The 24,910-nt window shown below is 35.1% G+C and overlaps 1 long non-coding RNA gene across 1 annotated transcript; it reads left to right on the top strand.

The window, feature by feature from the left end:
* The first annotated feature begins 11,126 nt into the window (after positions 1 to 11,126).
* Positions 11,127 to 11,811, top strand: LOC107855691. Its single transcript, XR_001670342.2, has 2 exons — positions 11,127 to 11,364; positions 11,559 to 11,811. It is a non-coding gene; the product is annotated as an uncharacterized LOC107855691 (long non-coding RNA).
* The last annotated feature ends 13,099 nt before the right edge of the window (positions 11,812 to 24,910 follow it).

Here is a 24,910-nt window from a genome sequence, read left to right as displayed (position 1 = left end):
AATGATGATAACATTAATTCGGATATTAATTACCTTGACAAAGGTATATGGTCTTGAAGTCCATCAAATGGATATGAAATTAGCATTCCTAAATGGAGAATTAGAGGAAGAAATCTACATGGAACAACCTGAGGGTTTTGTGGTTCCAGATAAAGAAAAGAAGGTGTGTAAACTTTTTAAGTCTCTTTATGGATAAAACAAGCACCTAAACAGTAGAATGAAAAGTTTGACCAAACCATGTTTGCAAACGGGTTTAAGATAAACGAATGTGATAAATGTGTTTACATTAAAGACACTCCAAATCACAGGGTCATTATTTTCTTGTATGTGGATGATATGTTGATCATCAGCAGAGATATTTCTGACATAAAAGCTATGAAAAAAATGCTTAAGAGCAAGTTTGATATGAAAGACCTTCGAGTTGCGGATGTGGTCTGAGGAATAAGAATCGATAAAACTCCATAGGGGTTGGCATTGTAACAGTCTCATTGCATTGAAATGGTACTTGACAAGTTCAAGTATTTGGAATTTGGTATTTTCAAGACTCCATTGGACGAGAGCTAGGCACTTCCAAAGAATGAAGGCGAAAGTGACTCATAGTTGGACTACGCAAGAGTGTTGGGATGTTTAATATATATCATAAATTGTACACAGCTAGACATAGTATGTACTATTAGTAAGTTGAGCCGGTACATGAGTAATCCTAATAAAACACATTGGATGGCAATGAAAAGAGTTTTGGGTATCTTAAATACACTGAAGACTATGCTTTCCATTATAATAAATATCCCACGGTAATTAAAGGATATAGTAATGCAAATTGGATCACCGGATCAAATAAAGTAAAATTCATGAGTAGATATGTATTTAATATATATGGAAGACAGGTCTCTTGGAAATCGTTCGAACAGACATATATTACTCGCTCAATAATAAAATCTAAGTTTGTTGCACTAGATAAAGTTGGTGAAGAAGTAGAATGGCTCTGAAATTTCTTGAAAGATATTCGTTATTAGCCCAATCCATAGGCACCAGTATGAATACATTGTTATAATCAAGAGGCAATAAATAAGGCGGGGAGCATGATGTACAATGATAAATCTCATCACATAAGATGAAGGCATAATACTGTTAGAGAGCTTCTCTCTAGTGGAATTATCACTGTTGACTATGTGAACTAAAAGGATAATATGTCAGATCCACTTAGAAAAGGCCTATCTAGAGAGGGAATGGGTTTACATCATAGGACAAGTTTGCATGGCAGTAACTCTACCTAGTAGACTGGATTTCGCAAGAGCTAGGTAAAAGGGGATCAAATAAAGTTGTGTCTGATAGTTTCAACATTGTCAATATACCCAATCCATTCTCATGATGTAGACAATGTTTAGTAAACAAGGATAAGACTTATGGTGTGAAGTCGTTTAATGATTATCTAAATTTGGCAAATGTGATCAAATAGTTTAATCTATTGTATTGAACATTTAGAAATCACATATGTTAGGGTGAAGTGGAATTCAATTCAACAAGAATATTAGTAAAGGCCTATTCTGTAAGCTCCCATAAATCGGGATGTGTTCATGGTTGAAATGAAAAAATCGTGAGAACCATAAATTGTAAAAGGATGGTTGTGTAACATGTGTGTTATCTAGGTGAACATTAAATCTAGACTGTTCATAGATATCAAATCTACAATTGACCGAGTGCATTCAATACATGTTCAGTGCTGATGTTCAAAGGAAAACCCACTTATCCAGATGCAATCAGTCTTTGCTTGATGATCACATACTTGTCTGTAAAATCTTTTACAAAGAGTAGCCATTCCACATTTATATAAGGGATTGTTGGGTTCAAGTTGAATGTGTGAATGGTAAATGGAGGGAATTGGCAGAGGGAAAATGAGGTCACACTTAAAAAGAAAAATGTACTTAAAAATAAGAAAGGTCTACTAATTCTCCCATATTGGTGGGAGAAAGAAACTTTCATGTGTTTTTATTAAGAAACACATCTCCACATGGATAGTGAAGCAAAAAAAAAAGGTGCATTGCATCATCGTCATCGTCGCTCACTCAGCTTGCCTTCAGCTTCGGATTTATTTTTGGATTTGTCAAATGATCAATCGATGAGATTAGTTTTTTAGACAAATTTTATTTTAAAATTTTAAAACAAGTAAAGTTTTAATCCATAAATTTAATAGAATGGTTTTCATCATATGCGTGTGCATTTCAGACGTCATGTAAACGCATGCGCAATGCATCTCGAAAGAAACGTGACCTTTTGAGAAAAAAACACATTGTTTCAGAAAAAGATGACCTGCGGACACAAGTCAGGTACAGAACTAGCACAGGCTGGATCTTCCTGGAACAGGTCAGGCGCAGAAACCACTTGAATAGGTGAAACATCACCTTCGGCCATAGATCAAGTACAGTTTTAGCATAGACTAGGTGCAGGTGACGTGACTGTCAGTAATAATGCAACATTTCCAAAACTAATGCTTTCTTTCCGAAGGGACACCTAATGGCTATAAATACCTGACTTACTCCTTTGGTAAATATATGATTTTGAAAGCTGAAAAACACTTCTTGTCTTCTAAATAATCATTATGATCATCTCCCATTGAGTGAGTTTGAAGAATCCGATAGTTTGAGGTACCACTACTATTAGATTGTAAGCCATTTTATCCTAGGAGGAAAAATTTTGCACCCTTGGATACTTAAGGAAAATAAATTTCTTAAGGACTCCGTGAATTCGAAGGACTTGGTTTTATTTCTGTTTCATCTTATTTCTTAAATATAACACACTTCTTTGATAGTCATATTGAACTTATGTTGAAAGTGTTGAAAAACTTCATAAGTGTTCTTGAAATAGTCTTGAACTTGTGTTGAAGTTTAGCGTATGAACATATAAATTATTTGTTTTCGGAACAACAAAGATCAAAAACTAAAATAAAAAAACAAAGAAAACTTAAAAAAATAAAAAGAAATAGACAAAGATCTCCTTACCATCAAGGTAAGAAAAGACAGAGCATGTGCTTAAAGAGAAGGGAAGATAAATAAATCAAAATTTGAAAGAAGTAAGGAAAAAAGTGCTTGAAAAGAAAGTAATCTTCTTCATAGTGCATAGGGAGAGTAGTCAATTTGTATTCAAATTAAATAATTTCTACACGTTCCTAAACTAACATTAAAATCTATAAAGTCCTTTTAATACTATAAGTCGAATCCTTATAGTTGGCATACTACACTAAGCACAAACCTATAGTATATCTTATATGCATGTGAAAAATTTTATGCGTATGAGTAAGAGTGTATTATTTATACACTACCAAAATTGTGATACATGACGAATATGTTAAGGAGCATCTCTCTTGAAAAGTGAGGGCATATAGGTGATATTCACTTAGTGATATATTTGGCTTCTCTACTTGATAACATGATTGTATTTTTCATTTAAATATTGTTGGTGAACTGGTTTTATATGTTGTGTCATCTTGGTGAAATTATCTTGTTTGAATAGATAAAGTTCACTTTGAATAAAAGTAACCTTGGTCAAAATTTTATATTAATCTTGATAGGACCAGGCATGTTTAAGTTATGTATGTGATGAGGTAATGTTTGGAGAATTTTATAAATTGTTCGACGACAATCAGAGGTTAAAGTGTAGGATGGAGATATTGTGTAAATTTATATACTTTTTAGTCATATTTTTCTTCATGTTTATACTTTATTTTAAGGATGATATGATTTGATACTCCATACTTTTACTCAATTACATGATATAGAGATTATAGAAGGTGTTATGTACATTGTAGATGGAAAGATATAGAAATCAACTAAGTATATAGCAAAAACAGGATGAGCTCGTAAAGCTAGGCCAAAGGCAATGATCTGGAGCTTACCACACAAAGTAAAAAGTGAATAGAGGTCAAATTTCACTCCCTTTTGAAATTTACACCCTCCAAGGTGTAAGAGTAAGGTGAGATAGAAGGCCTCACAATGTGAAGAGCAAGGCGAAACCCACTACCTCAAATCGCGACCTAGGCTAGCCTTGGCCAAATTTTGGCCTTTTTTATCTCGACTTGATGAGCCTTTCTAGGCTTTTAAAATGTTATAAATAAAAATAATTGCACTTAATCATTTTTATATGTAGACAAATATATTAGGAGCATGGAGCAAGAATTGAAGGACTACTACTAGGATTACTTTTACTTCTTTTTTTCATTACTTAGCTATTTTTCTAGCTTGTTTATGAATTCTAGCTCTTATAATAGGATTATGAGTGGCTAAAAGTTCCCTATCTAGGATTATGTTTACAATATGAACACTGGATTCTGTTAACTATTATTGTAAATTTTTTACTATTCATATTTTGTTCTCATCATCTTATCTTATTTGTGGCTTCACAACCCATAATGTAAACGGATAATTTTTTAGTGGAACTCCATAGAAGAAATCTAGGAATAGAACGTGGGTTATAGGGAGTATGATTCATATGTAAATTGATTAACAGTTAAAACGGAGACATACCTTGTTTGTCCTACTTGGCTCAAATGTAGAAAGATATATAAATGTATTTGGATTGGTTTGACTATCTCACTCAACGATATAGTTAGAAGGTTAATCTAGGTAGACGGTTGGAGACTTGAGAGACAATGACCACATTATCAATATTGTGACTCAACAATTTGGTGAAAATCTTATATCATCTTACAATGATAAATAGATATGATGGAATACGCAAAAGCCACATCCCTAGGCTCTAATAATTCTGTGAACAACTCCTATGATCATACTCGCTTTTACTTCAACCGCTTTATTTATAATTAGTAGACTAAATAAATAGCCAACAATTATAATACCGAAATCGCTAGCTTATCAGTAACAATGTCCTGCATGATTCATACACTCGATTGTCTAACAATTATATTATTACTTATGACCACATACACATGCATGTATGTTGGAAGGACACGGGATGGTTGAAAAGGTTGAAGGTAAAATAAATACTATATAAGATAAGAGAGAGAAAAATGTTTATTATTCAAAGTTAGAGGAAGTATTTAATTTTTATAGTAAAGCTAATGGATAAATTATATTCCAACTTATTATCATTAAAAGGAGAATTTTTATATTGTATATACGACCATCAAAACAATAACCGCATAAGGGCGTCTCCAGTCACCCTCTACTTTCCACTCTAAACTCCAAATTTGGAGGGGAAAAATAGAAGACACAACTTCAATCATCCTCCAAATCTCCACTAAACTCTATATATAGAGGGGATGTATAGTAACTATCCAAATGTAGAGAGTTACTATTCATCCCCTCTATTTTATTTTTATTATAATATTAACATTTAAATTATACAACATTTGTAAATTAACATATTATAAATTATATTTAGTAATCAATTAAGTACCTAATATTCATAATTATTTTTTAATGTAATATTTTTATTATATTAATTTAATTTTCGTATAAATTTTTTTAAGATATAAGCTAGTTCTATTATAATTTATAGTTGTAAAATAAAAATGACCATCACAAAAGTGAAAAGTACACGTGCAAAATGAGTAACTAAAAAATTAAGAATAAAAATGATCAATTTGAACTTCGTACTTCTATGCATTTATCGGAGCAATGTTTTAATCTTGAAAGTTGAATATTTGAGTAGAAATTAAAATAAATTTTACCATGATGTAATATTTATTTAATTGTATTTCATCAATGATTTCATTTTTATTTGAATTGTCCATTAGTATGAATAATATATAACTAGCTGATAATGATCAAGACATGGATATAGCAAGAGTATAAGCTTTTGCACAAAAAATGAAAGATCAAAGTCAAAGAAGGACACAAGAGCAAGAAAAAGGCACTCCAAGAGGGCCAGATCTATGGGGAAATTTTTGCCATCTCAAAGTGAGTTAAGGCCTTAATTTTTTCAATATACCGCCTAGAAAATCATCTTCCTTCCCCAAAACAAGTGCTCCACCCCTGTTCCAAGGGTTTAGATGAAATCAGTTCAGGCAAAGAAGTAAAAGTCAAGGTTCACAAGTAGCGGGGTATCGAGAGCAGGAAAGTACAAGCCAATCAGGACCTTCTGAACTACTTTGTAAATAATGCGGGAGAAATCATATAAGTGCATATCATCTTGGGACAGATGTTTTTTATTGGTGGGTACACCGGGACATATAATGATAGATGCCCAAAAAAGTGCATGGGCGATATAGCACTACCTACTAGGTTGACAGCTGCAGCATCATCCTCGATTCCTCTCTTAGGTAGGGGTCAACAGAGGCCTACTAGTTTTGGTAGAGGTGTTACGGGTGTAACTAGTTCTAGTGGTGTCTAGAATCGTACGTATGCTCTAGCGGGTCGACAAAATTTAGAGGCTTCTCCTGATATGGTTACAGGTACACTGTCCATATTTTCACATAATGTATATGCATTAATTGATACAAGATCTACGTTATCATATGTCACTCCACTAGTTTCTGGAAAGTTAAAAAAATACCAGAATCACTGGTTAAGCCATTTGAAGTGTCTACACTAGTTAGCGAGTCTATTATAGCTATAAGATTTATTATATAGCAACTATTTGTGATTATGATACATTGGTTGACCTTGGATCTAGAAATAGTAGATTTTGATGTTAAAATGGGTATGGAATAATTGTCTTCTTGTTATGCCACAGTGGATTATCGAGCTAGGAGGGTGTATTTTTATTTTCCAAAAGCGGCAGTCCTTGAATGGAAGGATAATACTGGGGCAACAAAGGGTAAGTTTATTTCTTATGTTATGGAAAAGAAGATAATTTCCAAAGGATACATATGTCATCTAGTGAGAAAGAAAGATATAGATGTGGAGTCCCCAACTCTTCGATCCATTTTAGTGGTAAATGAATATCTTGACATATTTTTTGAAGATCTTTTGGGTTTACCTCCATAATAAAAAGTAGTGTTTGGTATTGATGTGATCTTAGGTATTCAAACTATTTAATTTCCTCCAAATATAATGGTCTCGGTAGAATTACGTGAATTGAAAGAGAAATTAAAAGATTTGTTAGAAAAGGGTTTCATAAGGCCTAGTATGTCTCCTTAGGGAGCACCCATGTTATTTGTACCTAAGAAAGATGGCACGTTGAGAATGTGTATTGATTACCAACAACTGGATAAGGTGATAATTAAGAATAAATATCCCCTTCCTAGAATTAATGATTTGTTTGATCAACTAAAAGGCTCTAAGTGTTTCTCAAAGATCGACTTGAGGTCAAGTTATCACCAAGCGAGAGTGAAGGAGAAAGATAAACCCAAAATGTCTTTTCAAACACGATATGGTCATTTTGAGTTTTCAATTATGTCATTGGGCTATCTAATGCACCAACAATTTTTATGGATTTGATGAATAGAGTGTTAAATCCATTCTTGAATATGTTTGTCATCATATTTATAGATGATATTATAGTGTATTCAAGATCGAAAGAAGACCATGCTAATCATTTGCAGAAGGTGTTACAAATTCTTTCTGACCATAAGTTGTATGCAAAGCTCTCCAAATGTGAGTTTTGGTTGAAATCAGTGGCATTCTTAGGTCATTTTGTATCTGATGAAAGAATAAGATTTGATTCTCAGAAGATAAAAGCGGTAAAGAAATGGCCAAGACCTTCAACACATATGGAGGTTCATAGTTTCCAAGGCTTGGAAAGTTATTATAGAAGGTTTGTTGAGGGGTTTTCAGACACCGCTTTACCTTTAACAAAGCTAATAGACAAAGTATTCAAGTTTCAATGGAGTTACACATGTGAAAAAAGTTTCCAAGATCTAAATAATAAGTTGAATTCTACACCTGTATTGGTACTTTTGAAAGGCACAGAAGGCTATGTAGCATATTGCGATGCTTTAGGATTCTGATTAGGATATATGTTGATACAACATGGTAAAGTGATATCTTATTCCTCAAGGTAGTTGTGACCACATGAGAAAAATTATCCAACACATGATGTTGAGCTGGAAGCAGTTATATTTGCTATAAAGATTGGCGCCACCACTTGAGTGGAGTTCATGTTGATATATATATTGACCATAAGAGTTTGCAGTACATCTTTATGTAGAAGGACATAAATTTGAGGTAGTGGAGATGGTTTGAGCTAGTAAAAGATTGTGGCATTGATATTTGTATCATTCGGTGAAAGCAATTATAGTAGCTGATGCATTAAGTCATAAGGTGATAGAGATCATTTATGGGCGGTCCATGGAAATACAAGGGATAGCTAAAGATCTACACCAATTAGCTAGTTTGGGGGTTTGCCTTATTAAATCTATAGATGAAGGAGTTACTGGGAAAAATACAGCAGAATCCTCATTTGTAACCGAAGTTAAAGAGAAGCAATATACAGATCTTATTATTTTATAACTTAAGAGTGGTGTAAAATAAGGTATGACAAAGGCGTTTGAGTTTATACAAGTGGAAGTACTTCAGTGACAAAATAGATTGTGCATACCTTATACAGATGGGCTAAGAAAGTGGATTATGACAGAGGCACATCATTTAAGATATTCTATCCATCCTAGTTCAACTAAAAGGTACTATGATTTAAAAGGGGTGTATTGTGGGGTGACATACAGAAGAACATTGTAGAATTTTTTACTGAATGTCCAAATTATCAACAAGTTAAAGTAGAGCACCAAAATCTAGGAGGTTATATGCAGCTTATGGATCTCTCAACTTAGAAGTTGGACATGATCAACAAGGATTTTGTCATTGGTTTACATACTCCTCTCAAATGTTTTATTCCATATGGGTAATAGTTGATAGACTCACCAAATCAGCAAATTTCCTATGGATTAAGACCACTTACACAGCTGAAGAGTATACAAAATTATATATTAAAGAGATAATTCGACTACGTAAAGTCCTAATCTCTATTATATCTGATAAGGGGGCTCAATTTACTGCAAACTCTTGGAGGACATTTTAGAAGAGTTTAGGAATGCAAGTGAGTTTGAGTACCACTTTTCATCCTCAAATGGACGGTCAGGTAGAACGTATGATCCAAACACTAGAGGATATGTTTCAAGCTTGTGCATTAGACTTTAAAGGTAGTTGGGATGAACTTTTTTCACTTATTGAGTTTGAATACAACAATAGCTCTCACTCGAGTATCAAAATGGAATCTTATGAAACTTCATATAGAGAAAGTATAGATCACCCATTGGGTGGTTTAAAGTGGGAGAAACTACCTTATTTGGACCAGATCTTGTTTATCAAGCTATAGAAAAAGTAAAGTGATACAACAATAACTAGAAATAGCTCAAAGTTGGCATAAATCATATGCAGATATTAGAAGAAGAGGGTTGAGTTTGTTATAGAATATCGGGTATTATGAAAGGTATCATCAATGAAAGGGGTAATGGGGTTCGGTAAAAAGGGAAAACTAAGTCCCTTCTATATAGGGCCATATAAAATTATTCAAAGTTTTGGCCAAGTTGGACATGAGTTAGAGATACCTCGAGAGATTTCAATGGTCCATCTATTGTTTCATGTCTCAGTGCTTTGAAAATAATAAGATATCCATATCATATTACTCCTACTAAAGATGTACAAGTTACAGAAGAACTTACTTATGAAGAAGTGCTTATTGCTATTTTAGATGGGCAAGTTAAGAAATAAAGAATTAGCTTCTAGAAAACACTTTGGAGGAGCCAACCAGTCGAAGAAATCACATGAGAAGACAAGGAAGTGATGAAATCCAACTACCCTCATTTATTAAAATCTGAAGAGAGAGTCCAAAATACTGGTTTAAAGCATGAACAAGTAAGTGTAAACATATAAGTGTTATATGTCTAACAGCAGGATTCAACTTAGTCTTATACTTGTTTAAGCTAGCTAGTTAAGTCGGCATTCGAGGATGAATGTTTCTAACAGGGAGAGGATGTAACACCTCACATTCTGTGTGTACTAGTTCTACTTATATGACACTTAATATAGCCTTATGGCATAGGTAATATACTCGATATCCTAGGTGATTAGTGATGGTAATATGGTTTGAAGGAATTTTTCATACAACTAAACATGGTACGATCAAGTAATTGTCAATGAGATTATTTAAACATAGTATCATAAGTAGGTATTTGATTCTAAAGTTTAAAGTGATCAGTGTATAGTTTTAGGTTTAATTAAAGGGATTTAGATCAAAAATTGGAATAAAATAATAAGGTGCTTGCTTGACTTATTTAAGCTAGTAGGTGCATCACCTCTATTAATGGGCCAATTTAAGGCCCAAACTAAGTAAAATAAATGAAGAAGAAAATGGAATGCCTAACACCAAAATCCTTCCCAAAATCTAAATAAGTTAAAGGCCCATTTTAGACATGAATAAAGCAAGTAGATGCATCACCTACTTTGATCTTTTTACCAATCACATACCTTTTACATTGGAGAAATCAATCATTGATTTTCCCCATAATTTATTTTTTAGAAAAAAATCAGGTGTACTTTTTTTTTGACTAATTTCAAATCCAATTTGATTTCAAATAGGTTTTTTTTTTTCATAATTTTAATTTAATAATAATTTTAGAAAAATAATAAAATGATAGTTTTGTCTATTGCAGGGTCGTTTAGTGGAGAGCAAAAAGTTCAAATGATTGTAAAGCCCTTCACACTTTTAATATAATATAGATAAAACATAACCTATAAGTTTAGAATTTATTAAAAAAGAGATTCATAATTTTAAATTTTAAAAAAATAGACTCATGTTTAAAGTGAAGAATTTGCTTGTAGAATGTATGGAGGATTTTGTTAAATAATAGCTAATTACTATAAGAAATAATTACTTGACTGATTAACTTTTAATAAATAACTAATACCTTTATATATTTTTTTTATTTATTATATATAGCAACTGTATTATGTATTAAAATGAACTATGTATACTTTATGAATGTATTATAAGTATCTTAAAGTGCATTATGCTTGTTAGATAAAAGATTTGCACTATGTATTAAAAATAGATTATGAATGAAATATTGATGTATTTTTTAAGCAAATTTTTGTTGGCTTTTGTTGGCCCGTTTATTAATAGTCAAAGAAAATAGAATGGTCTGGCCATAGGCCCCAAATCAACATATTACAACAAAAATTAACACATTTAGGTTAAGCCCACTAAAAAATTTATCTGCCCCTTTAAATTTGTCTTCCTCTCTACTCTTTGCTCCAACTTTCCAAAAAAGCTTTTTGTTTTACCCAGACATGCTCCCAGCTAGTTCATGCTTCAACTTTTGATTTCACCGCCTCCTCCTTTGGGTTCGAAATCTGGTTCTCGATAATGATGATATTGCCATGCTTGCACAAGAGCTTTCGTCTATCCAAGGTATTCTAAACTCATCCTTGCTTTACTCATTTCTCGCTGCTGAGTACTCGTTTTTGGGGTTGTTCCACTTTCATTTGGGACCAAATGAGGTACACGTTTGAAGTTTGCAGCTCTTCCCACTGTAAGTATCTTTTTACTTTTCCCATTGTTTTCCTTATTTTACCTCTCACTTGCCCTTTCTTTCTTTGTTCCAGATTTGTCTCCTAATGCAGATATAGGATATGGTTGACCTCCATTCTTTCAAGTTAGATCTGAAGTCAGACCCCTTTGTTTTTTATGAATGTTTTTGTGTATTAACTTAGTTTAGCCAACCTAGCTTAGAAACTTTATAGAATCTGTGCCATGGGAAAATATTGATGTAATTATTAATGTTGCTACTCCTGCTTCTCTCTAATTTTTTGCTCAGTGAATGCATGCTTAATGTCTGATGGTTCTCCTTTCTCTTAATCTCATTACTGAAATTTGTGCCTTGTCTATGTTGAGTATCTTTCGCCATTTTGATGGAATCTCATTGAAATTGTAGCATGTGATCTTTCGTTGTGTAAATGCTTGACTTTCTATATAATTTGATAACTAGTTCCCTTCCTTAAAGATATGTTGGATTGTGGATCTCTATAGCCTCATGTTTTCCTTGATTTCTTTAATTATTTCTATTAGTTCCCATGGCACCTTCCACACATCTGTAATAATATTCACCATAGCTAGTGAGTCTATTTCCAGTGTAAAGTCTTGTATCCTTTTACCCTGACTGTGAGTTACGCCTATTGTATTGCTCTTATTTTTGCTTTCATATTAGTTGCAGTGCCGATATATCCCATTTCTGCATACCGTTTCTGCATACATAGGGCGCTCATTATGATTTTTGGGGATAAAACTATAAGAGCTGAGACTTGGATTGGTTTCCAAGTCACTAAATAACCATATATTCTATTCCTGTGACTTCCATTATCTTTTATTATCCTTTCTCTCTTTTCCAGTTCTCCTAATTCTAGGGTATAGTAGTTGGACGAGTTGGTTGATTGTTGTTAGGATATGTTGCACCATGTGGATGAAATTCATGCCCTTTCTATGTATTATGTTATTCATTCTCTTTCATATTTCCAAGATGATTAGTGCAGGAATTGCATTGTCTTCTTCAATTTGTTGTTTCCATCCTTATACCACCATTCCATGATTGATTGATGCATTTGTACTCCATCCATTCTTATAGCTACAAAATGAGCAAAAACCTTTCCCATCCTTTGAGTTATGGGAGCTGTTAGAAAATGATGATTCACATCTCTTCATTCAAATCTTCACAACACTAACATCTTGATACTATGGAAATTCTCAATCTCTTCAAATTGTCATCTGTAGATACTCTTCCTCTCCATACTCTTCATAAGTAAAAATAATTTTGAAAAACACACCTTTTCCCCAATCTTTCATGCTCCTCTTTTTTATTTCTAATTATGTCCCAAGCAGACTTAACTAAAAATTTACCACTTGAATTGCCCATCCATCAATGAATATTAGGTCCTCCTTCCACTATCCTTGGACTGGCTGTCTCCTCTTTATGGTTCACCATTTCCCCTGAAATGTATCTTAGCCGCTTCTCTTTATTCGATCCCCCTTCTATGAGAAAATCTTTCACCTCCAATTTTTCCTCTCATTGCCTATCCACCTCAACATAGTATAGTGCCCCCTATTTTTTTCGGTTGTCAAACCAAAAACTCAAATTTCTATCCTTAAGTTGCCACTATATATATTTCTCCATCTTTACTCTGATTTTCATCATTTTTATCCATACGTGTGAAGCACCAAATCCATGACCCATGAGGGGATGACATTTCTTACAGTATTTATTCCATATGAAAGTACTCCATAATGAATTTGTGGATATTCTAAAACTCCACCAATGTTTGGCAAAAAGTGCCCCACCAACATGATGCAATGATCGAAAGCCTAGTCCTCCCCCTTTCATAGGCAGACATAGGGTTTACCAAGCTACCAATGTCTTTTTTAGAGCACTTGTGCTTTCCCAAAAGAATTTTGCCATAATCCTATGTATTTGGTTTATTACTCCTTTAGGAGGGTTCATAACTGACATAAGGTATATTGGTAGTGATTGCAGATAATGTTTAATTAGAGTGTGACTCCCTTCAAACATTAGCAACTTGTTTTTCCATTGCATAATTTTGCTCATAATTTCTTCGCTAGGCTCTCAAAATATGACTTCTTTTTTCTTCCATAGAATATAGGGCATCACAGTTATGTGAATAGGAAACTCTCTTTTCCAATGTCAGTCCATCTTCTTATCCTCCGGCATATAGATATTGGCACCTTCTCATGCAAATACAGGAAACTCTTGTCCAGGTTTATCAACTGACCTAAGACACACTTTCATATTGCCTTAACACTGTCATCATATTCTTTGTTGATTCTTTGTGTCCTGAACAGAATAGAATTGTGTCATCTGCATATGATAGATGATTTTTTTTCTTACTCTATTTGGTATACCATATCCTATGAATTCTCCATCTTCCCAAAGACTATTGAGTCCTCTTGCTAACACTTCTGCTGCAATGATAAAGAGTGTTGGTGAAAATGGGTCACCTTTCTTCAAATCCCTTGATTATTTGAAAAAAAAACATAATTCTTTCTATTCATCAACACTGAATACCAATTACCAGACACTAGTCTACATACCGTGTCAATAATTCTCTTATTAAATTCAAAATTTCGCATCACCATAGTCAGATATATCCACGACATTATATTGTATGCTTTTGTCATGTCTAGCTTAACTACCACATTCTGAAATTTGTTTCTCTTATTAATGTCCCTCACAATTTCTTGTTCAAGCTGCACATTTTCTACGTTACTTCTGCCCTTCATGAAATCTAATTGATTCCTTGAGATGATATGAGGTAACACCTCCAAAATCCTTCCATGAATGACCTTATTAATATATGTACTCAGGCTAATGGGTCTAAGTTACTGAACCTATTGACCTGCTCTTTCTTAGGAAACAATACTAAGTTAGTATGAGTCACATATCTAGACAGCTCTGTGGGTGATGCAATTTTATTAAATTTAAATCCGTACAAAATTTGGATTATATTAAATTCAAAATATATTAGTCCCAAATAAATATTGTGGATTAATATAATTAGATTAATTATTTAAGTCCAAACATATATTTTAACTATCTAATTTTTTTATTGAGCTAGTTCATTGATTTGGGCTACAAATGATGAGCCCATTTTAATAAGCCCAAGATATTGTCATATTCTAGAGGCCCAAATAAGCGCCACGTGTCAAATGATGTGGCATGCCAAGTCAAGTGAAGGAGCCAATAGGACCATGCCACATGTCAAAATGATGCAGCAGACCCATGAAATAAAATCCCATAAAAAGGAGTCACATCACTTAGATCTGAGTGGTCAAAGGAAGTTTTATATTCACTATGACTCTTCCTTTCCTACAACTATAAATAAGGGTCTCATAATTTAGAAAAAAACTCAAGAACTCTAACAAGAAGCAAAAGAAAGCTCGTGGATCAAACGCCGCAATTTCTCTAAAAAGCTCAAGCATTCAAATCAAGATTCAAGATCAGGACCGCAATATTCAAGAACAAGCTCCAAAGCCCTTGAATTCAAGCATAAGTCAAGACTAAGTCCTTAAATCAAGTTCAAGATCAAGGCCGCAAGATTCAAGAACAAGCAACCAAGCCCTTGGATTCAAGCACAAGTCAAGATCAAATCCATCAAGTTCAAGTTAAAGTTCAAGATCAAGCTCGAAGCCCTTGAATTTATAGTTGAAAAGATAAATCAAAGGAATCATAGAGATTATAACACTCGCATTGAAATCAATAAATTAATTGTTGCAATATATTTTTCTTGTCTCGATTATTTATTTTTGGCCTCAAGAATTTTATTGTCCAACAAATTCTAGCACATCTAGTGGGACAATCTTTACCTCTCATCTCAACTTTTCCAACTATAAAGTTCAACAACACTGAAATGACTTTCAAAAAGGTCAACTCTCAATCCACTGCTTCCAATGCTACGGATTCAAAGTTCTTTGCTGAAGTAGAAAGCATCTTTGGTGTTACTTTTGAAAGCTTAAAAGTTATCACAAAGAGCAAGACAGGCTTGCTAGGACAACAAACATATTCAGTGTCATCCGCTCCAACTCTAGTTTTTGAATCTTCAACCCCAAAAGGAACAAAGTCCAATGCAAGTGCTTCGGAAGGAGGAATCAGTATGGCAGAATCAGTTAAGAAGACTCTAGCTCTACTTGAGCATTTCTAATCCAAATACTCTAGCGCAAAGAGCGATGATCGTTCAAGAAACTCATCATCTCTGATTACACTGCATAAGTTGAGCACTTCAAAGATCAACTTATGCGATAATCCATGCTACTCTCCAACATCTCCAATGATCATGCAAGCAATGGTGACTGATGTCTCATATATGGAAGAGCAACTTGTAAATCTGACAAAGGCAATTGAGAGTCTGACCAAATATGTTCAGAATCAAGATGCTCGAATTGATAAGATAGTGGATAGGGTGGAAGGCCTAATAGATGGAGAGTCTAGCCATGCACCTGGAAAATCTCCAGAGGTTCATGAGACAGAAAATCCTGTGTAACAAACACCACCAACTAAAGAGGTACAAGTTTCTTCTGATAGAATGATCCCGATTGAGCAATTGAGGGAATTCATTGAAGAAACCCTCAAAGACAAGTATGATGTTGTCTCTAAGTCATCCCTTTCTTATGCCAAGCCTTACACGGTAAGGATTGATAGCCTCAAAATGCCTGCCGGCTATCAACCCCCTAAATTTCAATAATTTGAGGGCAAAGGGAACCCAAAACAACATGTCGAACACTTTGTTGAGACATATAATAATGCTTGAACTTACGATGACTATCTTGTCAAACAATTTGTTTGTTCCCTATAGGAAAATGCCTTTGATTGGTATAAGGACCTTAAGCCTAATTTCATCAATAGCTAGAAGCAATTGGAGCACGAGTTCCTAAATCACTTTTATAGCACAAGGCATACAATTAGCATGGTAGAGCTAATGTATACTCGAAAAATAAAGGATGAACCAGTCATTGACTTTATCAATCGGTGGATAAATTCTAGCCTAAACTGCAACGATAGGCTCAGCGAAGCTTCTGCAATAAGGATGTGCATCCAAGGAATGCAATGGGAACTTTTCTACATCTTGCAAGACATTAAACCTAAATCCTTTGAAGAGCTAGCTACCCGTACTCACGATATGGAGTTGAGCATGTCTTCTGCTGAAAAAAGATCAACGTCTTTCCATGACCCTCGAAGGGGAAAGGATAAGCAGGAACCCAAAAGATGGGGCAAGTTTGTCCCCAAAAATGACAACAAGGAGTCCATGAATATTGATGTGTCTCATGTAAAGGTCACCACAAAGGTGAGCAAGAAGTAAAGTGTGAAGATGACTTTTGGAGCACGTCCAAACCAGAAAATTTTAAAGGAGATGTGAGAAAAGAAATATCCCTTCCTTGATTCTGATGTTGCTGAGATTTTTGATGAAATTCTTGAGCATAAGCTCATTGAAATCCCAGAGATGAAGCGTCCCAACGAAGATGGGAGGACCAATTACCCTAATTATTGCAAATATCATAGGCTCATAAGTCACCCTCTAGAAAAATGCTTTGTCTTTAAAGATAAAGTCATGCAACTGGCAAGAGAGAAGAAGATCTTCCTCAACAATGAGATGACTAGTTCTCATCAAATATCTATCAGATTTGGCTCGCTTGATCCAGTCCAAATATGTGTCGAAGAGCATAATGAGAAAATATTAGAGACTGAAAGGTCTTTAATTGACGAAGGCGATGATGGAAGTTGGACTCTAGTGACTAGGTGCAGACACAGGAGGACAAGTCCGCGAAAGGAGTCGGCCGAGAAGCCAACCAGAAGGAGAATGGTAAAGAAACCAAGGAAATAGAAGATGGCTGAACTTCCAAAAAAGGCGACCATCACAGAGCTTCACCTTCAAAAACCATGGTGTCCAGTAACCTTGGAGGAATTCTTACCAAGTTGGTTTCGTGCAAAGACTGCTCGAGTCAACCTTGAGGCGTCTTGTTTTAATACTGCCAAAGAGGGGGCAAAGGGTGAGAATATACCCATGGAAATTCCTTTATCTTCAGAAAAGCTTATTGAAACTCTTGACGAAGAGGCACATGTATGTGATACAAAAATCACATTCACAAATAACGATCTTCTACTTGTTGAGGCCCTACATAACCATCCCTTATACATGGTGGGTCAAATTCTATGAAAGAAGATCAATAAAATCATAATAGATGAGGGATCTAAAGTCAATATCCTATCTATCCGCACGATAAAAGAATTTGGTATCATTACTGATGAATTGGACGAGAGTCGTATAATGATCCAAGGCTTTTATCAAGGGCGACAGAGGGTCATGGTATCTATCAAGTTGAGGATTCGTATGGATGATTTTCAATCAAACGCATTGATACATGTGATCGATGCTAAAACTTCATACAATATATTGCTGGGTAGGCCTTGGGTGCACGGGAACAAAATTATCTCATCCTCCTACTATTAATACTTGAAGTACCTCAAACATGGAGTGTAAAGAAAGATAGTAGATGATGATAAGCCATTCACTAAAGCTGAGTCACATTTTGTCGATGCAAAATTCTACTTCAAAAATTATGTTGTGAATAAGAAAATGGTTGAAGATGTTACCAAGACCAAGTGTGATGATCTTGCATCTAAGAAGGTCGCAATAACTATTGAAAAAGTCACCATCAAGAAGCCCCTCTTCACTTCGAATAAAGAAAGTGTTGCACCTACGAAAAAGAAGGTAACTCCTATTCTTCACTACTTACCAAAGGTGAAAAGGGAGAAAGATCACCCATCTGATGCCTAAGATAATGTGCTAAAGGGGCTAACTTTACCTAATAGGAATATTGACGCAATAAATCCATCCTTAACGCTACTTGGAGAAGCTGTGGCTCAAAATCTGCCACAAGATATGTCATTCCCTATGAAGCATACAAAAGAGGGCTTCGATCCAAATGCATATAAGTTATTTATAAAGGATGGATATAATCCTAATGAGCTATCAAAGTTGGGTAAACTTCCATTGGAAGGTACAACAAGGTAGTCACATGAAGTCTTAGGATACACACAGCCACCTCCAATTCACATCTCCATAAGAAGGGCAGTTAGTAACTACATCACTGTAGAAGAGGAGTCTACGCATCCAACAAAAGGCCTTCTGTCTTTGACCGACTTGGAGAATCAACCGCAAGAACTTCTATGTTTGAGAGCTTGGAGACTCTAAATAAGAAGAAAAATAACAAGCGTCGGAAAAGTAGTCAAAGTACAATAATGCACTCTTCGCCTAAGATTCAAAAGGATTTCTAAAGTCTAGTTCCTTCTAGAATGAGGCGGCAGACTGAACTGGTATTTCCATGCAGTGAGGTGCTAAAAGCAAAGGCTCATACTATGGTTTATACAAAGAAACACGAAGAAAATAAAGAGAGTGTTGGCTCCTCATATCATGTTATGACCTAGAATAAGAAAGATGTCTTATCTCAAATGAAGGTTGATGAAGAGATAGAAGATGCCTTCTAGTGTTATCGTATATCCATCAACAACGATGATCCTCAAGAGGAAGAAGATGCTGGAGATGCTTCATCTCAACTTTAAGAAGGAGTAAAGGCCATAATAGATCCCTTGAAGGAAGTTAATCTTGGAACCGATGAAGATCCAAGACCAACTTACCTGAGTGCATTTCTAAAAGTGGAGGAGGAAATCACTTATATGGACATACTCAAAGAATATATAGATGTCTTCACATGGAGCTATAAGGAAATGTCTGGCTTAGATCCAAAGGTAGTGGTCCATCAGTTGGTAATCAAGAATGGTGCCCATCTTGTTAAGCAAGCCCAAAGATACTTTAGGTTGTAGTTGGTTCATTTAATTGAAAATAAAGTTAACAAACTCACTAAAGTTGGCTTTATTCATGAAGTCAAATATCCCACGTGGATTTCAAGTATTGTTCCAGTATGGAAGAAGAAAGGCCAAATTCGAGTTTGTGTTGATTTTTGGGATCTCAATAACGCCTTCCCTAAGGATGACTTTCCAATCCCCATACTAGAATTGATGATTGATTCCACCACTGGTTATGAGGAAATGTCCTTCATAGATGGTTCATCCAGCTATAATAAAATTCGTATGGCGCCAAAGGATGAAGAACTCACTGCATTTTGTACGCCTAAAGGTATTTATTACTACAAGGTGATGCCTTTTGGTTTAAAGAACGCTGACACCACTTATCAAAGGGCTATGTAGAACATCTTTGATGGTCTACTCCATAAAAATGTTGAATGCTATGTGGATGATCTAGTGGTGAAGTCAAGAAAGAGAGACGACCACTTAAAAGACCTAAGAATGGTATTCAAGTTACTTTGAAGATATCAACTTAAGATTAATCCGTTAAAGTATGCCTTTGGAGTTACTTTTGAAAAGTTTCTTAGCTTCATTGTGTGATACTGAGGAATTGAAATTGATCAAGCCAAGGTCAATGCAATTTTAAAGATACCCGAGCTTCAAAATATTCATGAGTTAAAAAGCCTTCAAGGAAGACTAACATATTTAAAAAAGTTCATCCCATACCTGGCCAGAAAATGTCAACTATTTAGTCATCTCATGAAGAAGGACAATCCCTTCAAATGGGACCAAGCTTGTAGTAATACCTTTGAGAGTATCAAATCATACTTAAAAAAGTCACCAGTTCTTGCGGCACCCATACCTGGGAAACCATTGATACTTTACATCACGGCACAAGAGAGGTTAGTTGGAGCACTACTGGCTCAAGAAAATAGTGAAGGCAAAGAAAACTCTCTTTACTATTTAAGTAGAATGATAACTCCGAATGAGCTAAAGTATTCTCCAATTGAAAAGTTATGTTTGGCACTGACCTTCTCAATTCAAAAGATGAAACACTACTTTCAAGATCATGTTGTCCGTCTTGTGTAAAGGGTAAATCCCATCAAGTTTGTAATATCGAAACCAGTCCTTTGATCAACTTGCAAGATGGTACCTTTAATTTCAGCAGTTTGAGATTGTGTACGTTCCCAAAAAGGCTGTAAAGGGACAAGCATTGGTTGACTTCTTGGCAGACCACTCGATACCTGATGATTGGAAATTGAGTGATGAACTTCCTGATGAAGATGTAATAGTTATTGAAGTAAGACCCCCATGGAAGATGTACTTTGATGGTGCCGCACATCAAGATGGAGCTGGTGTCGGTGTTGTATTCGTCAGTCCACAAGAAGAGGTTATCCCATACTCTTTTACCCTAACAAATCATTTCTCTAATAATGTTGTTGAATATCAAGCTTTAATATTTGGACTTGAGATGACAGTTGACATGAAAAAACTGCAATTACAAGTCTTTGGTGACTCCCAATTGGTAATCAAGCAATTTTTGGGAAGCTATGGAGTCAGAAAGCCTAAGCTACGACCATATCATGATTATGCATAGAAATTGATGGGGTAACTTGGAGAAGTAACCCTCCAACATATGCCAAGGAGAGAAAATAAGTAAGCTGATACCCTAGTTGCTTTGGCCTCAACCCTGACTCTTCCAAATCAGACTCAAGTCACTATCCGCCAAGAATGGGTAGTACCGCTAGCAACTGAAGATGAAGAAGATAAAGTTGAATACCTTATTATCGTATCTGAAGCTGAAAAGATGATTGGCGACAACTTATCATTGATTACTTATGTTATGGGATACTTCCAGAGGACCCAAGGAGAAGGACAGACATTCGTCGTCGTGCACCTCGCTTCCTTTACTATAACGACACACTATACAGAAGATCATTTGAAGGAGTACTTTTACAGTGTCTGGGAGAGGAAGAAGCAATTCAAGCTTTGTAAGAAACACACTCGGGAGTATGTGGATCGCATCAATCTGGACTAAAGCTTTATTTTCACACTAAAAGGATGGGATACTATTGGCCAATGATGGTAAAAGATTGCTTGGACTATGCTAGAAGATGCAAAGCTTGTCAATTCCATGCGAATTTCATTCATCAACCTCCTAAAGTACTACACCCAAATGTAGCATCTTTTCCGTTAAATGCTTGGGGAATGGATGTTGTTGGTCCACTACCAAAATCTTCTAGTCGACACATACATCTTGGCCGCGACAGATTACTTCTCAAAGTGGGCCAAAGCTGTTTCTCTTAAGGAACAAAAGAAAGAAAATGTTGCAAACTTCATCCGAGTGAATATCGTCTATCGCTTTGGAATCCTCAATATATAATAACTAACAATGGCAAGTCATTTGATAATAAACTGATAAATAAAATTTGTGATCTTTTTGGCTTCAAGAAGCGTAAGTCTTCTATGTACCATGCTGCCGCCAACGGTCTAGATGAAGCCTCCAATAAGACTTTATGCAACTTGTTAAACAAAATCGTCTCCAAATTCAAATGAGACTGGCATGAGCGAATAGAAGAAGCTTTATGGGCGTATTGGACACTTACCGTACATCGATGCAAGCAACCCCATACTCACTTACTTTTGGTGTTGAAGCATTCCTGCCACTTGAGCTTCAAATACCTTCTTTGAGACTCGCTATTCAAGAAAGGATCATTGATGAAGAAAATGCTAAGTTGCGTCTTGCGAAGTTAGAAGTTCTTGATGAGAAGAGGCTGAAGGCTCAACAAAATCTTGAATGTTATCAAGCCCAGTTATCTCATTCTTTCAACAAAAGGTTTCGCTTAAAGTGCTTCCAAGTTGGAGATTAAGTTCTTTTAGTAAGAAGGCTCATTATCAATGCTCATAAAATTTACCCCAAAATGGGATGAACCATATGTCATACAAGAGGTATAGTCAAATGGTGCTTACAAGCTTGTGAAAATTTACAACCACTTCTAGCCCGAAAGAGTATAAACTGTGTACGACTCAAAAAAATGAAAGTTTGCAAGGTTGGAAACCTCGAAAGAGGCGGCCTAGGAAAAAGTTAGGACACAAAAAAAATGCTCACCCAAAACTATGTTATGACTTGATCCTCTTCACTGAGGTATGTTGGCTCTTGGAATCTCATTCTGAGTTCAGTTGCATGAATGTCAATAAAAAATATATTTCTACAGTATCCGTCATACGAATGCCAAGTATGAAACTATTCTAATTAAATTTTGGACTTACTCCAAATATTTGTGACTCAATGAGGGCAACCAGTCAAAAAGAAAAAGAGTTTCTTCAATGGGATTTGGAATGCTAAAGTTCTCCAAGCCTACAACTAAAAGGATCTTAAAATTTTCATGCCTTAAGGTGGACAAGATTTGTCTCTTTGCACCTTAAGCTGGCCTCTTAAGGGTTTATCCTTTAAAGGATCACAAAATTTTCATGCCTTAAGGTGGACAAAATTTATCTCTTTGCACCTTAAGCTGGCCTCTCACGGGTTTATCCTTAAAAGGATCTCAAAATTTTCATGCCTTAAGGTGGACAAAATCTGTCTCTTTGCACCTTAAGCGGCCTCTCACGGGTTTATTCTTAAAAAGATCTCACAATTTTCATGCCTTAAGGTGGACAAAATTTATCCCTTTGCACCTTAAGATGGCCTCTCATGGGTTTATCCTTAAAAGGATCTTAAAATTTTCATGCCTTAAGGCGGACAAGATTTGCCCCTTCGCACCTTAAGCTAAACATTGAAAGGGAGTGTACGAAGGTAAAGTTAAACTCTCGCACCCTAAGCCGATTATTGCATTGCCACCGTCTTGAAGTCAAATTGGTCGGTCTTAGAGTGTATAGAGGCAAAGTTAAACTCTCACACCCTAAGACGATTGTTGCATTGCCACCGTCTTGAAGCCAAATTGGTCAGTTTTAGAATGTACGGAGGTAAAGTTAAACTCTCACACCCTAAGCCAATTATTGCATTGGTACTGTCTTCAAGTCAAATTCATTGGTCTTAGAATGTACGAAGGCGAAGTTAAACTCTCGCACCCTAAGCCTATTATTGCATTGTCACAGTCTTGAAGTCAAATTGGTCGGTCTTAGATTGTACGGAGGCAAAGTTAAACTCTCGCACCCTAAGCTGATTATTACATTGCCACCGTCTTGAAGTTAAATTGGTCGGTCTTAGAGTGTACGGAGGCAAAGTTAAACTCTCGGACCCTAAGCCGATTGTTGCATAGCCATCATTTTGGAGTCAAAATTGATTGATCTTAGAGTGTACAGAGGTGAAGTTAAACTCTCGCACCCTAATCCGATTGTTGTATATTGCTATTTGTTTCAACCCTGCAAAAAAGGGGGAAAACAAGAAAGAAAGTAAAAACACAAATAGAAAGGATGTTACATGTTAGAGCGTTGCGATCTTGAAAGTTGTATATCACCAACTTGGATTGAGATAAGATGCCTTGATGAGAATAAATCCCTCAAAATATAGTTTGAAGCAATCAAAACTCCCTTTGATGGTGTTGGTACCACATCAAGATATAAATTATTTGGTGAGGTGATGTAAATCTGGAATCCTTTGCCAGTCAGCATGTAAGATTGCTTTAAAAAAAATCATCCAGAACAATTCAAGAAGTTTTAAAATCCAAATTTTAGATATGTTATACATGCATGTTTCCATCATCTATAGTATTAAGTGGATCATAATTTCGATACTCTCACATTGAGATGTAATATTTTATTGATGTTGCATAAATTTGAAATTATTGATGCATCAAAACTCAATGTTGATTTTGGGATAACACCTGAAAATATCTTAATTATATTAAATTGTGAATTTTGGATATGTTATAGATCTTTGTGTCTAGTTTCACAAGAATCAATCGGCTTGTGATTTCAACCTTCCTACTTCAAGATATGAAATTTTTAGTAAAGACACACAGATCTAAAATTTTTAGCATGATAAAATTCAGGGCTAATTTCAAAAAATTATTGAGAATTATATTGAAGGAAATTGAAGTTGAATTTTGTATATGTTAGATCTCGAAGTCTAGTTTCTGGAATAACAAACGATTTATGATTTTGATATTCCTGCAGTTAGATATAAATTTTCTACCACAAACATGCTGTGCTGAAAAAAAGTGATGAAAACAAGAGAAAAGTAGGAGGGAAAGAAATTATCTCAATATTGTTGATGTCTTGAAAACCCCAAACTTGATATTGAAAAAGTGGGGAAACTACCTCCTTTTATAGAGTTGTAGGATGAATGTTTCCTTCTCCTATATAAATTCAGATTGAAATAATTTCCATCTCCAAATTCAAATTGGAGATTGTTTCTTTCTCCAATATAAATTCAGATTAGAATAGCTTCCATATTTCCTTCTCCCATATAAATTCAAACTGGAGGTTTTTTGCTTCTCCAATCTAAGTTCAAATCGGAAGAGTTTTATTCCTGATTAAGTAAGACGATGAAAAAGTCTTCCAAAATATATTTGAAATTGGATATCATGCCTCACCAATAGGTCTTAACTCTTAAGTGTAGAGATTCATGGGAAAAAATGAGAGAGTTTTGAG

Source organism: Capsicum annuum, chromosome 1 (genome assembly GCF_002878395.1).
Source record: "Capsicum annuum cultivar UCD-10X-F1 chromosome 1, UCD10Xv1.1, whole genome shotgun sequence".
In the NCBI taxonomy this organism is placed as follows: Eukaryota; Viridiplantae; Streptophyta; class Magnoliopsida; order Solanales; family Solanaceae; genus Capsicum; species Capsicum annuum.
The sequence above is the reverse complement of the archived record's forward strand: the minus strand, read 5'-3'. Positions and strand labels throughout refer to the sequence as shown.